Raw genomic sequence first — 21,296 nt, forward strand, 5'->3', positions numbered from 1 at the left:
GTTCACCGTGTAATTCTCAAATACAACTGTGAACATGGAAACACTTGGACCTTTGGTCCTTTCATATCAATTATTACACAAAATAGGCATGCTCAAATATTCATCAAGTCAGTTTCTCTATCATCACACATATAGTCAAGATCAATTTACAGATGATAGCTATACAATAGTTCTCTCATGGAACTCATACCCAAACTATTATTGTGTTAAAGTGACACCCAATCCAATATGTGTCAAAACGTGACACTCGATCCAATATATGTGTCGGAACGCGACACCCGATCTAATATATGTGTCGAAACGTGACACCCAATATAATAGATGTGTCAAAATATGACACCCGATCTAATGTCACAATCACAATCCACAACAATAGTTCACATACTTGTACAATCAAGTAATCAGGCTCATTGCATGTTGTTGTTCACAAATAATCATTTCATTAATTTTATTTTACTTTATTACATGAATGTGCATTACTTATATATATATATCCTATATTTATATGGATCGATAGTACCATACTAAACCCCCTTTGATTATCACAAGTCTTAGGATCTCACTTTAACCCTGGGATTTCCTTACACATTAAATTTACAAGGACCATCAACCATATCAACAAGAAGTATTAAGGTTAATAATCAAGAACTAAACTATCATGACTAGTCACCGCATAATTATAACCTACATAGCACATTCCTACATAAATAGCAATAGCAACACATTCAATCATCCAGACTCCGTGCCCGAAGGCCTATACATGAAATTTCCCATCAATGTACGATACATTATGCAGTAGGAACATATTCATAACTACTCAATTGAGAAACTTAGCCTATCTGCGCGCTAAGCAACTGCTGTAGAAGTCTGATCACAAACCTTGACTTCTATAATGAAACTTTAGCTTGTTCTTAATCTAAAATAATGGTATAATACAAAATCAATCACAAATGGCCTAAATATTTTTAGATTATATGCAAATCCCAAACCCTAGGCCAAACTCATGATTTTCCCACCCAAACTAGGGTTTTTCTACCATTAGTTACACCCTAACCAATGCTATAAGTAATACATCATCCCCACTCAAAGAGTAGTAACCACAAGGTATCTCACGAATCAAACACAAGAATTAATAGATCACGATTGAGTTTATAAGGATGCTCATTCACAATCAATAATCGAGCATTAATCATATTTGCCGACAATGATCTCGGCATCACACTTTCCATCCCATCACATGATCCAAGAACAAATGCAATTCAACATGTTCACACATAATGATGAAACAATAAGTTCAAGCAATTCACTATCACAATAGAACTATCAAGGCATACCATAAGATTCACACCTCTGTCAATTATCTGGCATTTTCAATAAAGGTTCTTCTCATGGGACCTACAAACACCTATTTATGTCGGAACGTGACACCAGTTTAAGATTTGTGTCAGAATATGACACCTGATTCAAATATATGTCGAAATATGACACCTGATCCCAACATAGAGACAACCATAATTACATTCAGTATTTTAGCATTATATCACTAAGAACAGGTTCATCACAAAATAGGCTAATAGGTGATCATTTCACATATATTTTAGCATATTTCCCTATTCATACACACATATACATATCATGAAGTAATTTAACGAGTACATGAAAAACCTATGGAAAAAAAACCATCACCTACGTTGCCAACCCTCAAGGTTTATCACCAATATCCACATACTTTTTATCTCTGTACATACTATTGTTTCCATTACAACTTCACCCGTTTGTATGCATCAATATCACAATCAAGTCTTCCCAATCATGACACCACCCTCTTACCCAGGTCACATCAAATTAAACCACTAAGACAACCGAATTTATGTCTGTGAACCATGACTTGTGACCCATAACTTAGTTATACAAATTCTCATTAAATTACCTTCTATACTACACAATGGGTATAGATTTAACTACTCAAACAAGAGAATTAACTATTACTCATTCCAGAGTAGAAGGGTGGGACAAGGAAAAATAAGATAGACGGGGCTGAGATTCTATTTCGCCCTATTCCACTCTGGAGGGCCTGCCATGGCGGAATCATCCTGTTGTGGCAGCCATTACCAAATCAGTCTTTAGGGGAAAATTTCCTAAAGGTTTTTCCCCCTTCTTCTCTACTTCTTGAGATCACTATTGACTTTCCGGGTGACAATTTAGCTAGAGATTAACTCTCTCTCAGATAGGTTCAGTGGAATTCACCCCAAGATCGAACCCAGCATTATACACATAAGAATTTCCCCCATTATCTTAGCATGAACAAACATGCACACCACAAAGATCTATTCATCATCCACATTAAACCAATAACCTCATGATAACTATACACCATTTCTAGAAACGACTAAAATATTGAGTTTCCATAAATGCAATCACATAGTCAAAACAATTATATCTGCCAGAGATACAATTTAACAACAACTAAAGCATTGAGCCCCCATAAACTCAATCCAATAGTCAAAACCATTATGATAAATATACACACAATTTAGCAACAACTAAAGCATTGAGTCCCCATAAACTCAATCCAACAATTAAATAATCATGATCACAAGTATGACATAACCCGAAATTTCAAACTCAAGTCTTAACTTTAGTAAACATATAAAATCATATTAAGGCCTTTAACATAATTCCAAGATCAACTCAAGAACTGCATAGACAAAAATTCAGCATCACATTATTTAAAACCAGTTATGAAATATGTTAAGGAGATCTTTCATAACAACAAGCAACAACCATGATTATAGCTTTCCCCACTGGAATCAAAATATTTAGTTGGATCGCTACCATGTGGGGAGGGGGGGAGGTTCAATACAATACAAAGCCGGCACTCCTCCCTTCCTCCTTATTACCAGATCATTTGCTATAAAGTTTTATGTCGGATTGCACACGAGCTTTGCCTTTTTCTTTTCTGGTGAAACCCATTTATGATAAAGCGTGTACTAACGGTACTACATTCGTAAGCCTTCCACCTATTGCATTCATTCATCGGGAAATCCCAATGTTCACTCCTATTAGCGAAATTTTCCTCCGCTTACATTAGGATTACTCGTTAATGGTTGATCAAATTTGAAGATTCTCTCTCAGAAACAAGAAGTTCTGGTCCACCCCACCCAATGTGATCGACATTGCCTCTCGACTTATTCGTGCTGCGGACCATCTGCCAAAAACGCCGTAGGCACAAAGCGTGGTAGGCATGCACTGGGGAAGCATACCATAGGTAGGAAAGGGAACCTGAATAGTGGAAGAACTAGGGGAGGCCGGGTCATTTGACGAAAATGGAAGGCTTTCTGCTATTATACAATAATAGCCCTTTTCTCACATGGTTCCCAACCAATTCTGACTGTCCTGAAATTAGAGTTTCTCTACAGTCATAAATCACTCTTTTCCCTTACCATCTTTACCAATGGTAAGTCCATGCACAATTAAGAGTTGTATTTCCTCACTTGAGTATGTCATTTTACACATTAGAAATTCATTCATTAATCATATTTTGGTCTATCATTAAACCATTGCACATAATTAAATTATGACTCTCTTTCTGACCACAAGTTTACAAAAACCCAAGCAATCATATCTCACATAATTTCAAATATTCAAGCAAGTACACTTCACTTACTGGCAGATATTTCAGGCAACACTATGCACATAATCACATCATATCATTCAGAGAAGTACACTTCACACCTTGAAAGTTATTTAGGCAACACTCTGTATATAATCAATTTCAGGCTACATTACACAAGCAAGTCACTTTATTTAATTAGTTTGCTTCATGGATGACCTTCAATTTGTCATCTATGCACTTACACAACCTATAAGGCTAGATACCAATTGGAACCTTCTAGGTTCCAATTTCACTTGCTTGTGTCCCTTCAGCTGTAACAACAATATTAAGTTTACTTTGTTGAGATACTAGTTGGAATTAGGAGATACCAATTAGACTCAACCCATACCACAAGCGACAAAATGTAGAAAGAAGAGAAGAAATGGAATGACTTCCTAAAATTCTTTATAGCTTCCTGAAGAGTAAATGTGGACGTCAACATACCAATCCACAGTAGTCTATTCCACACTTGCTCTTGTAGTGGAAGACATAACCTGGGCTCTGATACCAAATTATCATGATACAACCCACCAAACCATGTGGGAATCTATTCTAACACCAAGATAGGAAAACACTTACAAAATACATAAGAAAGTTTGACCAAAAATTCATTAATAGCTAAAAAGAGTAGTGAAAACACCGTAAATGAAAATTTTAAAACTTCAAGTTTGGTTACAAGAAAAAGACTTTAACACCCCCAAGGATACTAGTCTAAACAGGTACAAGATCTTCTAAAGATATAGAGTATAAATAAAGTAACAACACAGCTCCAACCATAAGGAAGGAAAAGTAGAAGTTGTTGGAGAATCATCTTCGTCTTCACCAAAGAAATATCACCGAACCTGCAACTAGACTATGCCAAGTGGCATAGAAGGACTAATATTAGTACAAACAACACGTACTGATAGGCATCATCGGTCAACCCGATACCCACTGCATAATATAAGAAAATCAATGAGAAGAAAACATGGTCTTAAGAAATGCACCGCCAAACCCTTATGCACAACTCTTACTATTCTCGATAACCTCATTAAATTCATTTAAGGCTAACTCTCATCCCTTCTAGTTGGTCCGCTGCCAACTCTAATACAAACTAATGCCTAACCTTTTTATCACATAGAGGAGTTTTCAAACTACAGGCCACTACAACTCTGTCTAACAAGTTTATTACCTTTATCTTTCACACTAACACCTGGCCCTAGAATAATTAACATCTCACTTGGAAGAACGGGACTTATCTCGCTCTGGTGGCCTCACCACAATGAGATTCCTCCCACTAGAGCGTCCTGGCCGGAGACAATAACTCTGCCTTCTCCCTTAATCACCTTTTTCACATATACCAATAGGACACCATCAATATCTGACTCTAAGTCACTATTTTTATTAAACCACACATCAAATACTCTCCGCTTATTTACCACAATCTCACACCTACAATACAGATGCATCTAGCAACCATAACATAACTTGGACATGCATATTTATAGAAGCACATTACCAATTTACCATTTTAAGAGAAATATATAGTTCACCGTGTAATTCTCAATTGCAACTGTTAACATGGCAACACTTGGATCTTCGATCCTTTCATATCAATTATTACACAGAATGGGCATGCTAAAATATTCATCAAGTCAGTTTCTCTATCGTCACACATATAGTCAAGATCAATTTATAGATGATAGCTACACAATGGTTCTCTCATGGAATCCACACCCAAACTATTAGTGTGTCGGCGTGGTACCCGATCTAATATGTATTGGAACATGACACCCGATCCAATAAAGGTATCAAAATGCGACACCCAATTCAATGTATGTGTCAAAACATGATACCCAATCCAATTCATGGTAACATTAGAGAATTGTGATAAATAAATCGTGATTAACCATTCTTAAGATTAGCCCAAGATCTTACACCCTAAAATCCTCATGAAACCATATTTTTCCCATCTTAGAATGAATTCAAATCATCTCCTAAGTCCACAACTATGTTTTCTAAGGACTAAAGAATCAAATGAGTGTTAAATTGATGAAATGACTTTTGTTGAAGGAGGAAATTAATGGAAAACTGAAGAAATCGCTCCTCCCTTGCCCTAACCTGACCTTGGATGAGTTTTGGGAGTAAAATAACGTTTTAGTTCTGAAAAGAATATTTAAATGCGCACAGTCTGCTCTGGTGGTCCCGCCACAACGTCTTAAATCCCGCTCTAGCGGCTCAATACAGACAGGGTTCAGTAAAAAGATCATATCCTTTTACTCTGAACTCCGAATAACACAACTTGGTGGTGTTGGAAAGAAGACTCAAAGACCTTTAATTTGATAGGTTATGATCTACCTAATTATAGGCTGAGAGATATAGTCGTTTGAAGTTGTCCTTAGTTTAAACTCAAGTTCAAAATTAAATTGGAAAGACACTTTCAGCTCAACTTTGAGATAGAAGCATAACACGACCTTAATTCACAACTAATGCACTCACATACCAAGTTATGAATCCTAACCTTATGATGAATGAGATTAGTATATATTTATCGTAGATTTTTTTAGGTAACGACGGGCTTGGTCGTTACACACTAGCTTCGCCATATTGGCATCTCTCAACCTATGCGGGCAACGTACTTTGGGACTAAAAGGTTGCTACTAGTATTCCCTTGATTAGCTTCAATAGCATACCGGATCGGACCCCACCTAAAAATTTTCTCGGTGCTTAGTCATAAAACATGATCATAAACATCATAGGGAAAGATAATAATAGATATCAATCCATCTTTATAAAAAAAACATAAGACTTGCTCATCTATCATGTAACTTATGTAATGTGGGTGTAGACCATCCATCATTACATATCATTATTCATAAACATCTTTAGGGTCATAACTTGCCCTATCATTAACTTGCTTGAAACATCATAAAATCATCATTCATAAACTTCTTTGCATGAAGCATCTTTAAACTCATTTATAAAGCTTTCATTAAAATAACTTAAAAATCATGATCATATCTCATAAAACCATACCTAAAACTAGCATATAGCATGAGTCATTGATCAACTTGAAATTATGCAATATGATGTGAATTGTGCAAGATTAAGTTGATAGCATTGAAGTATATCATAATTAAGAAGACCCAATGTAAATCATGAAATTAGGGCTTTTAATTGAAGAAATCATAAGAAAAATTGAGAAGAAATCCTTGGAATTCCATGGGTGAAAGGTATCCATGGATGAAGTCCCACATACCTTGACCTTTCCCTAAATTGAAAAGAATTAAAGCTTGACCTTAAAGAAATCTTTTGAATTGCTTGAGGGAGAAGAAGACTCTTGAGAGAAAAACTTGGGAGAGAAGGTTTTGGATTTTGGGGAATTATATGAGAATGAGAGGGTTAAGGAAATTTAGGTTAGTTAATAAGTAAGACTCTAGTCCCAAAAATCGTCCACAATCATTAATGAAATATAGAAAAATGACCAAAATAATTCCAACTTAAAAATGAATCCGAAACCCAAGACGGATCATCATCACTGCCCACGAAGGTCAATACGGACCGTACTGGGGGTCGTGGTGATGGACTTAAACTTCTAAGAAAGGTGGTGCCCACCATGAGACCCACCAAGGTCCATTATGGGCAGTACAACCCATGGTAGTCGCTCATGGTGGTAAACTTAACTTACCGACAAGAGCCTTTCCATGAGCTCCCACCACGAGACCCACCACGACCCGTAATGGGCAATACGGCCTGTGATGGTCGTGCGTGGTGGAGGACTGAATAGGGGTCTTGGGGAGGGTGCCCACCACGGAGGGCACACGGCTTGTGGTGCTCACCATAGACCGCGGTCCCTGTTGTGGAACCTTCCCTGCAGAGTCTGAGTTTCTGAATTTCCACCACGTTAGCACACCACGAACCGTGGTGAGGAACACGGCCCGTGATGGCCTTCATGGTCATCACCTGGTGCCAAAAGCTAAGTTTATGGAAATTTCCTCTTTTGAATCACTTTTTCTGACTTTCCAACTTTTGGGATCTTACAAGAAATTTTTTATCACTTTTGTAGTTCCCATTATAACTTTTAAACTCAAAGACCAATCAAAACAAATCTACAAATTTATATTATCATATATAATAAATCTTGAATTACTCCCTCGGCCTATACATGATTGAAATAAGGAGAACAAACCAAAGAAAAAGAGAGGAACATGACAGATATATTTTCGAGCACCAAAATACACAAATCTAATATAATTATGAGATAAAAAGAGTAGTTGCCTTTAACATTAACATAAATCTCCTTGATGATGCGAACAAACAACGGAAAACACATTTTCGAAAAGCAAAGATTTCCCAACAGCTATCTTCAAGTATTGTATAAGTTTCTTATATGCATCTTCTTTGTCTTCTACTGCTTTATTCATCAATATCGTTGTTCATTGATATACATATCTGCTTGTATAAAAAAGAAAAAACAATATAATCAGGTGTATGTAATAATTTACACTTGAGATTGATTCAACATTGAATAAGCGATACAACATCATGCAAAGTCACAACTAATCCTAAAACAAAAAATAACAAAAAAGTTATAATTGTTAGAGTCTTTGTTTAACAATATAAAGACAATAAAAACACAAAAAGAAGCGAAATTTGAATAATACACGGACTGATGTATTCTAACTATTATAGATTAACGTTATGGAATAAATTTGTTATATACGGAGGATGAAAGGCGAAGGTTAATATGTGTCAATTATAGTTGATCTCAAAGTCTTTAAAGTTGGGACGTAATATTACAATTTTATTCGTATTTATTATTATAATTTTATCCATATTTATTATGTCAGAATATAAAAAATAGTGGAAAGGCAATTTTATCTAACGATATAAAAAAATGGTGAAAAGACTATTATATCTAAAGCTAGATCTTTTAATGAAGGACAAAAAGTTCAACAACATCGATACATATATATATATATATATATATATATATATATACTATTATATCTAAAGCTAAATCTTTTAATGAAGGGCAAAAAGTTCAAACAACATTGATATATATATATATATATCAATTTATTAAAATGAATAAATAAAAATAAAAAACCTTTTATGCTCGTTTGATAAGAGGAATAAAACATAACTAATTTCAAAATTAATTTTGAGATAACTTTATTCATATTTGATTAGGATAACCTTTTATGCTAGTTTATATATTAGTTTCTCGGCACATGCGTTGTATGTGTATATTATTATTATATTATTAAGTATTGAATGAATACTTGTACATAAATGTATAAATTTTAAAATTAGCGTATGATGACTTGTTTGTCCAGGTCAAAATAATTGGAGATCGTATGAACCTACCAAGATGAGCAATCAAAATTTAATTAGATACAAATAAATTTTTATAATTTATTTGATTTTATGATGTAGAAATATATAATGGAAAAGGGTCAAATATACCCCTGTACTATTGAAAATAGTTTAAATATACCCCTCGTTATACTTTCGGGCTAAATATACCCCTCCTGTTATACTTTCAGTTCAAATATACCCTCTCATTATACTTTGATACAAATTCGCCCTTAATTTTAACGGAAGAACCTTAAAAAGCTCAAAACTAAATAACTCATTCCCAATTTTAAATATCTGATTTTTTAGGAATAAATAAAAAATTTAAGATCTAATTTGAGTCTTTTTACTTACAAAATGACGAGACAGAAAATGCTGCAAAATTTTAAAAAAATTACTCACATCTCTTATTAATGTAGCTATATTAATAAGATATAAAATATAGGTGCAGAATTCCTTTAGCCATGGAATACACTGCTAGCGTGTCAAAATTTATGAAATGTAATTCAAAATATTGCTTAAACAGCAAACATAAATTATAATATAATCATCCTACTAATCAAACAGTTATGATAATCAAAGTGTAAGGTCCCATCGAACTTAATATTTTTTTTACTGAAGAGACACATCTCATCTTTTTTATTTTTAAAATATAAATAACTTTTGAGAAAAAAATAAATGAAGATTTAGGGTTATATTTAAAATTGAAAATGAGTTATTTAATTTTGAGTTTTTCAAGTGTTTTTCCATTAAAATTAAGGGTGAAGTTGTACCAAAGTATAATGAGAGGGGTATATTTAAACCGAAAATATAACATGAGGAGTATATTTAGCCCAAAAATATAACAAATGATATATTTAAACTATTTTCAATAATACAGGAATATATTTGATCTTTTTTCAAACATATAATGACAAAACAGTGATTTGTTTGACCATATGCTTTTCAATCATTGGAAACATAAGCTTTACATGAAAATACATTAGAATGAATTTAGAAGTATATCCTTCTTTTAGTGGGATCAAAATGAATTATTAGGATAATTAAATTATACATAGTAGCGAATTGACTAAATGTAATTTTTACAGTTAGGTTAAAAATAATGGACTGTTCTTTATAATTTTCCTCAGTGATTTCAAAACGATATTTAAAATAAAATCATGTTTTCGTGTTTAAATTGCAAAAGGAAAGTAGTAGTTTACAGATGATGAAACTTTAAGCGGCAAAAAAATCCATATGAAGAGACAAAAAAGATAGAATAAAATTAAACTCCAACAAAAAAAATCGTAATTGGATATAAGGTTGCCATGGAAACACAACTGTGATTATTCATGAGCTTGTTGCCTCCTTTCTCTTTGGAAAAGAATTAAAAAGAGAAACAATTCAAACCGCTAAAGCTATATATTAATTTTCTAAACTTTATCTGTTTCCAGCCATCTTTAATTTTTTAAACTTCACATGATTTTTTAGATTGAGCTATTTTTGAATAATTTCTTTCTAGGTAAAAAATCCAACTAACATGACAAGAAAAGAATATTGTTTTGACAAAATTATTGAATAATTATTATTATATTTCCAAAAACAAGTGATGGAAATTTTTATGAGTGGGTAATTATAGAGTAGATTCGGTTAAGGATTTTTTTTATAAATAATTAGTTTAAGTTAATTTTAGGATGGTGAAGAGGATAGTGACACGTCATAAATGAAACTGTTAATTGGGGTTAATATTTGTGCCGTTAAAAATAAGGGCAAAGTAGAGACAAAAGGTTGATGTCAAGGATATTTGGGGTCCTATAAATAGACGAAGGGTAATATTGCACCAATTCATATAATTGAGGAATATTTTAGGCCCTTTTCTTAAATCCTATCTTAACTTCCTACTATAATAGAAGATGTAGAAAAGGTTGGGAGAAAAAGTCACCTAAATCTAATCTTCCCTATCTCATATAGATTGGACAATTACAAAACCCTACTACAATAGCCATCATCGTATAAAAATCCTTTCTTGTTCCATCTTTTTATAAAGTTATTCCTATAGAGCAAATTGTTATTTATCTTAAATATGTATTCAATAAAATAAATATGAACAATAAACACTATTAAAAAATAATAGTAAAACAAAATAGAAGAATGAAAAATCGAGCCTATTGAATTCACAGTTTGTCATGAAGGAAATTATTCTATCAAATACCCAAGGTTAGAAAACTTAAAAAATTCATATTTGAAAGGTAGTATATATGAATAGGTGTTTATTGTGTCTTATCAGAAAAATCACAATCTTTCTTAGTACTTCGTTGGTGAATGCATGAGCAGTGTATTGTGATTCATATGTTCAATAGATGATATCCAAACGTCTTAAAGTGTCAAAACCTGTAATATTACAGAAAGATATATATATGACTAACAGAGTAACCGTAGTAAAGATCCTACCCCATCCTTTCGAGAACAGCTTTATAACAAAGATGCTTACATGAATTCATGGTTATCAAACTTGAAGAAAAGAAGGCCACATAATAATTTCATGCTAGTTAAACCTTAATTGGCTTCCACACAAATTTAGTTAACCTGCATTATGTCAAAATTTCACCACAAAAAGGAGTAGCCAATACATGAGAACGTACCTAAAGAGGGTTGGATCATTGGAAATAGTATAGGATATTTGAGAGATAGACAAAGGGTTGATATGAAGAAGCAAATATTCAACTTCTCCATAATCTCCATTGAAGCCTATGTTCTTGCAGCCATAGCAATAGGGATTTGCCGGTCCAGCACGTTGTGTTTGGGAAGCCGATTTAGAGAAAAAGCCATAGATTTCATTTTCCATGCTTTGATCATGACATGTTGAGGGACACCATGGTTGATGACTTTGAAGAAACCCAATTTTTCCGAAGCGGTATTTCTATGAATAAGCACATCGAATAGGAGCGTCGGTTGGATTTGTGTACGCTCGACAGTTTGTTAATTTTTTTAAAGTAACAAATAGCTTATTAGGTTTAAAAGTTAAAAAGGGCATTTTAGTAATTTAATTTTTTAATTTAGGGGTTCATGCTATATATATATACTTCGAACTTAGTCTAAGCTAGAATAGTATGGGGTGTTACAATATCTCCTTCCCCCTTGGGATCATTCGTCCTCAAATGATGGCCAAGCCAATAATTTTCTTGAAGCACGAATATAATGTATGAACTTAAAACATTAGATTCAAGAATAGCTCACTTAATTACTCAAAACATCAAGAAGGTACTAACTCAAAAATAGGAATAAAAGTATTACCTTCAATGTCACACCCCGAGAGGGTACCCTAAGCGTGGCCAGCATTCGGAGACCATCGCTGGCTTAAAGAAAACCACTTGGTCTGATCACTCAGTAGAAGACTCGACTCAATAGATAGTTAACTTAACTGAGCATTTAGAAACATCATCATAAATAAATAAATAATAGATTGAAAATGCTCTAATGTAACTCCACGTCATAAACTCAATTATGAAATTATGATTTAAAAACAGACTCTGAAAGAATCCTTCTACTCAACTCTACTATATACTATGTCTATGAAGCCTCTAACTGACTTATAATAAGGTGTTGAGATAAGTCCTAGGCTACCTCCAAGAACTACTAAACAATAAAAAAGTGGACGAAAAGAAAGGAGCTCCTATGAATGCAAAGAGGTCTAACAAAAAGTGGAGAAGTAGATCCTCAACGATTGTTGAAGATCTCCAATACCTGTGTTTGCATCATAAAATGATGTAGCCAAATGCCGTCAGTACATAGAATGTTCAAGCATGTAATATAGATGAAAGGAAACTTACTCAAAGATACTTAACTCAATTCAGAGGACTCACTCTGAAATGACTCAATTCAATAAAATATAAAATAAAATAACTTAAAGCTTTAAATGATATGCAATAATAAATGCAACTCAGTATATAAAAATATAATATTTTACTCTTGGAAAGTTTGTCTAACCTACAACCATAACTTATGAGCTAATGATGATACAACGAACTGTTGTCGTTGCCACAGTCGTCAAATACTTTGTCAGGATAAGGGACGCAAACTCATCTCTTGATCCAATAAAAGTCCTCTTTTGGGACAATGAGGAGTCACCCAAATGAACGGTATGGTCCTATCCTACATTGGCTACGTAATTTATGAGGTTTGAGTTATCTGAACTCTTACCCAAATCGGTGCTCAATACTACTCCAAAAAATATAAGTATTATGCTCATATCTCAAGTGACTAAAATAGTCAATTAACTTATTTAGTCTATTTTGGACTTAGTTCAAAATGCAACTCTTCTCAACTCATCTCTTCTATTTAAAATGGATACAATCTCAACTTAATGAATGCAATTAAAGTATAACTTAACTTATCAACTCAACATCAAGATATATGTTTTAATGTAATAATGCTCAATTCGCTTATACTGAAAATACTCATGCTCAAAATAATAATTAAGAGACTTCTCAAACTCAACTCATGCTCAAACTCTTTCTCAATCAAAGTTGAAAATATTCGTTCTTTAAACTCAAGATATTGCATAAAATATTTAATGCTAAAATATTCATAAATCCTTATATAAAAACTCCATCAATGCATAAAATAAAAATAAAATCTCAATTAGGGTTCATGTGAATGCAAACATGTATCCATACTGTCAACAAAGCTCAACTCAAGAAACTCATCAAAGAATATTAAAATACATAAAAGAACACTATGGAATTTATACACAAAATCCAATAGAAATTATAAATAACTCAAGAACTTAATTCATGGAACCTCGAAACTCAACTCAAATCGAATCAATAAAGATTTGGGCATGTGAAAAAATCTCAATCCATGTTATGAGTAGCATTACATACCAGGAAATCTAAGAAAATTTGAACTCGAAGAAGAATAATCAAGAGACCCTTTCTTAAAATTCTTGGATTATTTTTTTGAAAACTCTATGGTAAAGATTTAAGATTTTTTTAGCAATTCATGAATATATGAAGATATTTATTCATGAATATATGAAGATATTTATGTTGGAAATATTGAAATCTATGAACAAGAACTTACCTTATTGAAGAATTTTGAAAGGGAACCCTAAGTTGATATTTTCTTGAAAATTCTTGAGTGTTAAAGTTTAGGAGTGAATGAGATGGTTTTTAATGAGGAAAAAATGATTTCTACACATTTAGGGATATTAAAATAAATTACAAAGGGTTATATAACAAAAATACTCTTAAAGAAAATAAAAGGGGCGTTGTTTGGCTTAGGTAGTGAAGTTCGTATCCCCTCCGTGTCGCGGAGCCATCATCGACTTCTGCTAGGTTGGAGTATCTCCAGTAAAATAGTCACAACCTTTTACTACGAGACAAACTTTGTGGCATTGGAAAACGGACACATAGATATTTAATTTGACAGGTCATGGGCTACCTAACTCATAATAATCTGAGAGCTATTGGCATTTTAAGTTGACCCTTGTAGGATATTATACTAAAATTTAATCGGTAAAGGATCTTTGAACTCAACTTAGTACTAGAGGTTCCTTATGACCCTAATTCACCTTCAATTCACTTCAAATACATAAAATTTGATCCTCACATATATATGAGTAGAAGTCATCAGGTTTGGGCGTATACATATATGAAGAATGACTTAGGTCTTAGCTTAAATTTTTTTGTTGTGTTACAATATCTCTCTCTTGGGATGATTCGTTCTCGACTGATGGCCAAGATAGGAAAATACAAAAGGAATGAATGCAATGCAAGAACTGAAACACTTAAGCTCAAGAATAACACACTCAATTACTCAAACTCAAGAATGTACTATCACAGAGAAAGGAATAAGAACATTACCTTTAACATCTATACTTAGGAGGAATGAATAGATACTGAATCTAAATTTAGAGGAGGCTATAATATCAAAAGCTTTAATCAAGATTCTCCATAACCTTCTTGAAAAGAATTTCGGATATGGTTTGTCGGAGATTTCTGACATGAAGTACTAGTAAGTTCTGAGTATCTGAATTGACTGACACGGGTTCATAAAGCATGAACGATTAAGATCTGGACAAGAGTTATACTTTGTTTGGAGCTATTTGACATAAAACATAGGTACTTCGGGCATGGAATAAGAATGAGGATACTATATGTTAAGTGATACGATTGATAGCTTTCGAGCTTGGCGACTCTTCAAAACTACAATTTCCTTTCTACATACAACTGTTCCTCAGCTGCAGCTCATAACTCCCACAAGGATACATACGACTAATTTTTTCAAGGTCTAACTGTAACTGCATGCTCTCACTATATTCAAGACTAACTCAAAGTCGCAAGGTGCTACATATAAAATGATCATGCTAATCTACAACACAAGTTTCATGTTCTATACCTCTATAGGGAATCTCATCCCAAGAGTAGTACTCCTTACCACCACCTCCAACAAACCTCGAGTCAAATCAAGAAGCACCTAATGCATTGTGCATTCATCTACATACCATTATCACCACATTCAAGCCTAGTTCTATAACTATTATAATACACTTACTTGAAACCCTTAGCAAAAGGACATCAATAGCCTGCTGTAGTCACTCACATAAAGATAATCACACATTGAGCCTATTATTCTAATCACTTTATCACATCTGTGAAGTCAATATCACTCAGAAATTTTGATGTCTACCTCAATATTCTACACCCGTAATTGCATTGAGTCCTACTAAGAGGCACACCAATATACTCTTACCTATCTATTGCATACAAAAAGGTCCCATATCGCTCTCCCCCCATGCTTATTAACCTTAAATAGAATAAACATACCACAACTATCACAATAAAAAACACCACTCTCTCCCATCTTCCATAACTCTTCTACTATCATCAACATCGCTATCTAGACTGAATAGAAAGGATCAGTGGAAGGGATTAGAGTGACAGATCATAAGCATGATTCATCCAAGATTTCTGATATGAGGACATTCATGATGTAACATGATCTCACAGCCTTTTAAGGCTTATCATAAATTTATAAAACTGAGCATATTGTAAAATGTGATTTCATAAATTATGTCTCATATAACATAGGGATGGAAATTCTTAGATTCATAGAATAAGATCAGGATTGCTGAAGGAAGTTGCCACTTCTCACTCTAGGAACTGAGAATGACCATGAATCAATATGAAGTGCATGTGTGTGGGACATGGGTATGGCTCTCATACACAAGACTGGTGTAAGGTATCACCTCGACTGAAGTATAAGAAATGTAAGAGATGGAAAAACACTGATGTCTCATCTTGGTCAACTCATCACTTCTTAAAACTCAAGATCCATTTTGGTTCATCACCTCATGATCTTCCCCTTAGATAAAAGGTCACTAACCTAAGCCTATGTACTATTCTCTTTACTAAGTTATAAGCACACTGCTCCACATGGACAAGGTATCACTAAATACAAGAACACTTAAACTGTTTGTTTATACTATTCTTGAAGATATAAAACCTCTACTAGGGCTTCATTCTAAGATACTTCTCTTAACTTACTTTTATATTTATATGCATATTTCTATAATTGGTTCTCTTATTGGCGTTCACAACCACTTTCTCTTTGGCGTTCACAACCACTTTCTCGAACTCTTATGATCTAACTCTTCTCCTTAGCTTGCTAAAACTCATCTTCTAAGTTCACATATTTCTAACTTTGTTGAAGGAAATTTGAACTATAACAGGAGATGCCATTCTTTAACTTTAACTTTAAGGGCTTTCATGGATCCATTAGCCTAAACCTACAAGGGGTCCTATGTTGGCACATAGTTAATGAGACAAGGGGTTGCTATTAGGATTCCCTTACCGAATCCCACCTCAATGACCCATTCGGTGCTAAGTCAATTCTACAAAATAGTTTAAAACTTCAAAATAGTCATAGCATATAGCTTGAGAATTCAAAATATCACATTCGGTGAAATAGCTCATTAAAACCTTTAATGAAAGAATTGTCCTAATAGCATAAAAAATCCATCATTCATAACATTTCAATATTCTTTTATTTTATAAGACTCCTTTTTTATCATAGATATTTCTTTCATAAAGATTTATTTAGAGTCATAGCTTTCAAGTCAAACTTCATTGAAAATATAGTAAAACTAGGTGGTTTCAAATCAGTTCAACTTTCAGACATGTATGTAAATGAAATTATGCATAAATACTTTGAAATCCATCAATTAAAAATCATGCTTTAAATAACCCACCATGAATTTCAAGAACCTTTAAAGAGCTAAGTAGAGAAAATACATGAAAACCATCAATTCATAAATATGAAAACATTTTATATTAAAATAGACCACTAATCATTAATTTAACCATGATTCATGCTATTAAGTAGAAATAAGAATTACCATAAGAAAATATTACTTGAAATCAAGAGATTTAGTTGAAAGAGTTTTGGACTCCATGGGTGGAAGAACCCATTGATAAACACCCACATACTTTAGAATAAAACTTGAAGAGAATTGGGTAAATAAATATAATTTCTCATATAATCAAAATACTTGAGGCATAAGAGTGGAATGGATACTCTCATTGAAGCCTTACATACATGGAGTCCGATGCTTTACTCAAAATCGAAGGACTTAATGAATACTCTTGAATCCTAGCCTTTTTTTCTCGCCGGAGAGTTTTGTGTACTCCCTAGAGTATATGATTCACCAGAATAGTATTTCTACACTACTAAGAACTATATCTATATTTTGAGAAAGAGTAAAGAAGTGTATAGAGAGAAGAGTTGCTTGAGAATGCTTGATGAACAAAATGATGAAATAAGGTAGGTATTTATAGGTGTGAAGGAGGGAGCTAACAATAATTAAAATAATTATAAAGAAAAATCTAAAAAATTAATAAAGGATTATGATGTCATGGGTGATGTCAAATAGAGGACTATTGATGTCATGGGTGATGTCAAATGAATCTAGATCTTCTATGGTTGGTGAGATAAATTTTCTTCTTACAGAATACCCTTTTTCGGAGCTACGTTTGAACAATATAACTTCTTAATTAGGATTTGGTATTGGAATATAAATGTAGCTATAGAAGTCTTATTTCATGTCGTTCAAGAATCAACCAATTTGGAGCATTCTACATTGAGATATGATTTTTCTTCTACAAATACTCCGTTTCATCACATCACTATGTGTTGCAAAAATTAATTTATTTGACCTACTTAGCCTCTGAATCTTAAGCTATGGTCTTCACAAAAGTTATAGGTAACGATGTTGTGGTTATTCAAAAAATTGAATATCACCTAATATACACCATCCTATGAAAAGTCATGCACAAAATCTAAAAGCAATATCATTTTCATCAATAATTGGAACACCATATACAATGTTTTTAGGGGATGTTACACTACTCCACAAACTCATCTTTATAACTCTAGGATCGTTATACTAATTATAGCTTACAATGCCTCAAATTACATTTTCTTAAGCGGTAACACTATGCATTTAGCGATATAACTTCCCTCTCAAGGATAACATCTGAAGCAAGATTTATAGAAGAGAGACTGGAAATACATCTTGCTCTATCTCAAATACAAGATTAATATGAATAAGAGTGCATTTTTTTCAAATCAATAAACATAAGCACACTAATCGACTCCTCTCAAGTTTGGTGCAGTGTCTTTACTCTCTGTATACTTTATCTGAGCGTAACTCATCAACAAGAATCTAATTTTAATGTTCAACCACTTTGAGTATGAGGGGTAGTCGAACGTATTTGAGCAATTTACGAATCTGGATTAGTCCCTTAGAGAACAACTCTGTTGCACTATTTAGAATTTGTATGAAGGGAAGCTTTTCTTAAATGTCCATAGTCCCTAATTTATAGAAGTGGGCCCTTTAGAACCATAAATAAGATCTTGAACTTTATGTTCTGATACCAAGTTTTTCACTCCTCAAGAGGGTACCCTGAGTGTGACTGGCACTCAAAGATCATCGCTGGCCCCAAGTGAACCACTTGGTCTGATCATTCAGTAGAAGACTCAATTCAATAGATAGTTAACTCAAGGGGCATTTAGAAGCATCATCATCAATAAATAAATAATAGATTAAAAATGCTCAAAGTATAATGTAACTCAATGTCATAAACTCAATAATGAAATTATGCTTCCAAAAACAATCTGAAAGAATCCTTCTACTCAACTTTACTATGTCTATGAAGCCTCTAACTGGCTCATAATAAGGTGCCGAGACAAGTCCTAAGCTACATTAAAGAACTACTAAATAATAAAAGAATGATGTAAAAGAAAAGAGCTCCTTCGAATGCAAAGAGGTCTCACCAAAAGTGGAGAAGTAGATCCTCAACGATGCGCCTGTTGATGATCTCTAATACATGTGTCCGTATCATAAAATAATTCAGGCCAAATGACATCAGTACATGGAGTATACGAGTATGTAATATAACTGAAAGGAAACATACTCAAAGATGCTTAACTCAACTCAAATAACTCACTCTGAAATGACTCAACTCAATAAAATATGAAATAGAATAACACAATGCATTAAATGATATGCTATAATAAATGCACATCAGTATATCATATAATATTTTACTCTTGAGGAGTTTCTCTAACCTACAACCATCACTTATGAGCTTGTGATGATAGAATGAACTATTGTCATTGCCGCAATTGTCCAATACTTTGTTAGGGTAAAGGCCGCAAACTTAACTCTAGATCCAATAGAAGTCCTCTTTTGGGATAATAAGGAGTCACCCAAATGAACGGTACAATCCTATCCTATGCTGGCTATGTAGTTTATAGGGTTTGAGTTATATGAACTTTTATCCAAATTGGTTCTTAATACTACTCCCAAAAATATAATTATTATGCTCATATCTCAAGTGAGTAAAATACTCAATTAACTCATTTAGTCTATTTTGGACTTAGCTCAAAACTCAACTCTTCTCAACTGACCTCTTCTATTTAAAATGGATACAATCTCAACTCAATGAATGCAATTAAAATATAATTTAACTCCTCAACTCAACCTCAAGATAGATGTTTTAATATAATAATGCTCAACTCGCTTATACTCAAAATACTCATGTTCAAAATAATAATTAAGAGACTTCTCAAATTCACCTCATGCTCAAACTCTTTCTCAATCAAAGTTGAAAATATTGATTCTTTAAACTCAAAATAGTGCATAAAATAATTAATGCAAAGTTTTTCAAAAATCTTTCTTTAAAAACTCCATCAATGCATAAAATAAAAATGAAATCTCAATTAGGGTTCATGTGAGTGCAAATGTCAATCCATAGTATGAATACAACGCAACTCAAGAAACTTATCAAGGAATATTAAAATACATAAAAGAACACCATAAAATTTATACATAAAACCCAATAGAATTTATAAATAACTCAAGAACTCAATTCATGGAACCTCGAAACTCAACTCAACTCAAATCAATGAAGATTTTGGTATGTGGAAAAACTCAATCCATGTTATGAGTAGCCTTACATACCTTGAATTAGAAGATCAATTGAACTCAAAGAAAAATAATTAAGAGACCCCTTCTTGAAATTCTTGTATTCATTTTCTTGGAAACCCTATGGTAAAGATTTAAGATTTCTCTTAGTGATTCAGGAATAGATGTGGAAATTTGGATTGAAAAGCTTGAAATCTATGAAGAAGAACTTACTTTGTTGAAGAATCTTGAAAGAGACCCCTAACTTGATGTTTTCTTGAAAATTCTTAAGCGTTAAAGTTTAGGAGTGAATGAGAGGATTTTTAATGAGGAAAAACTAATGTTTACATGTTTAGGGACATTAAAATAACCCTCCAAAGGGTTGTAGGACAAAAATACCCTTAAAAAACTAAAAGGGGAATCATTTGGCTTAGGTAGTGAAGTCCTGTCCTCTTCGTATTGCGGAACCATTGCAGACTTCTGTCAGGTTTTAGCATTTCTAGTAAAATGGTTATTACTTGTTACCCCAAACTCCAAGTGAGGAAAATTTTATGGCATTGGATAGAGGACACGTAGATAATTAATGTGGTGGGTGATGGGCCACATAAATCTTAATATTTTAAGAGATATGGTCATTTTAAATTGACCCTTAAAAGATCTAATAAGAATACTTAATCGGTAAAGAATCTTTGAATTAGACTTAGTACTAGAGGTTCCTTATGATCCTGATTCATCTTTAATATACTTAAAATACTTAGGAATTGATCCTAACATATATATACAATTAGAAGTTATCAGGTTTGGGCCTATACATATATGAAGAATGGTTCGGGTCTTAGCTTAAATTTTTTTGAGTTG

Source organism: Solanum dulcamara, chromosome 11 (assembly GCF_947179165.1).
Source record: "Solanum dulcamara chromosome 11, daSolDulc1.2, whole genome shotgun sequence".
Classification (NCBI taxonomy): Eukaryota; Viridiplantae; Streptophyta; class Magnoliopsida; order Solanales; family Solanaceae; genus Solanum; species Solanum dulcamara.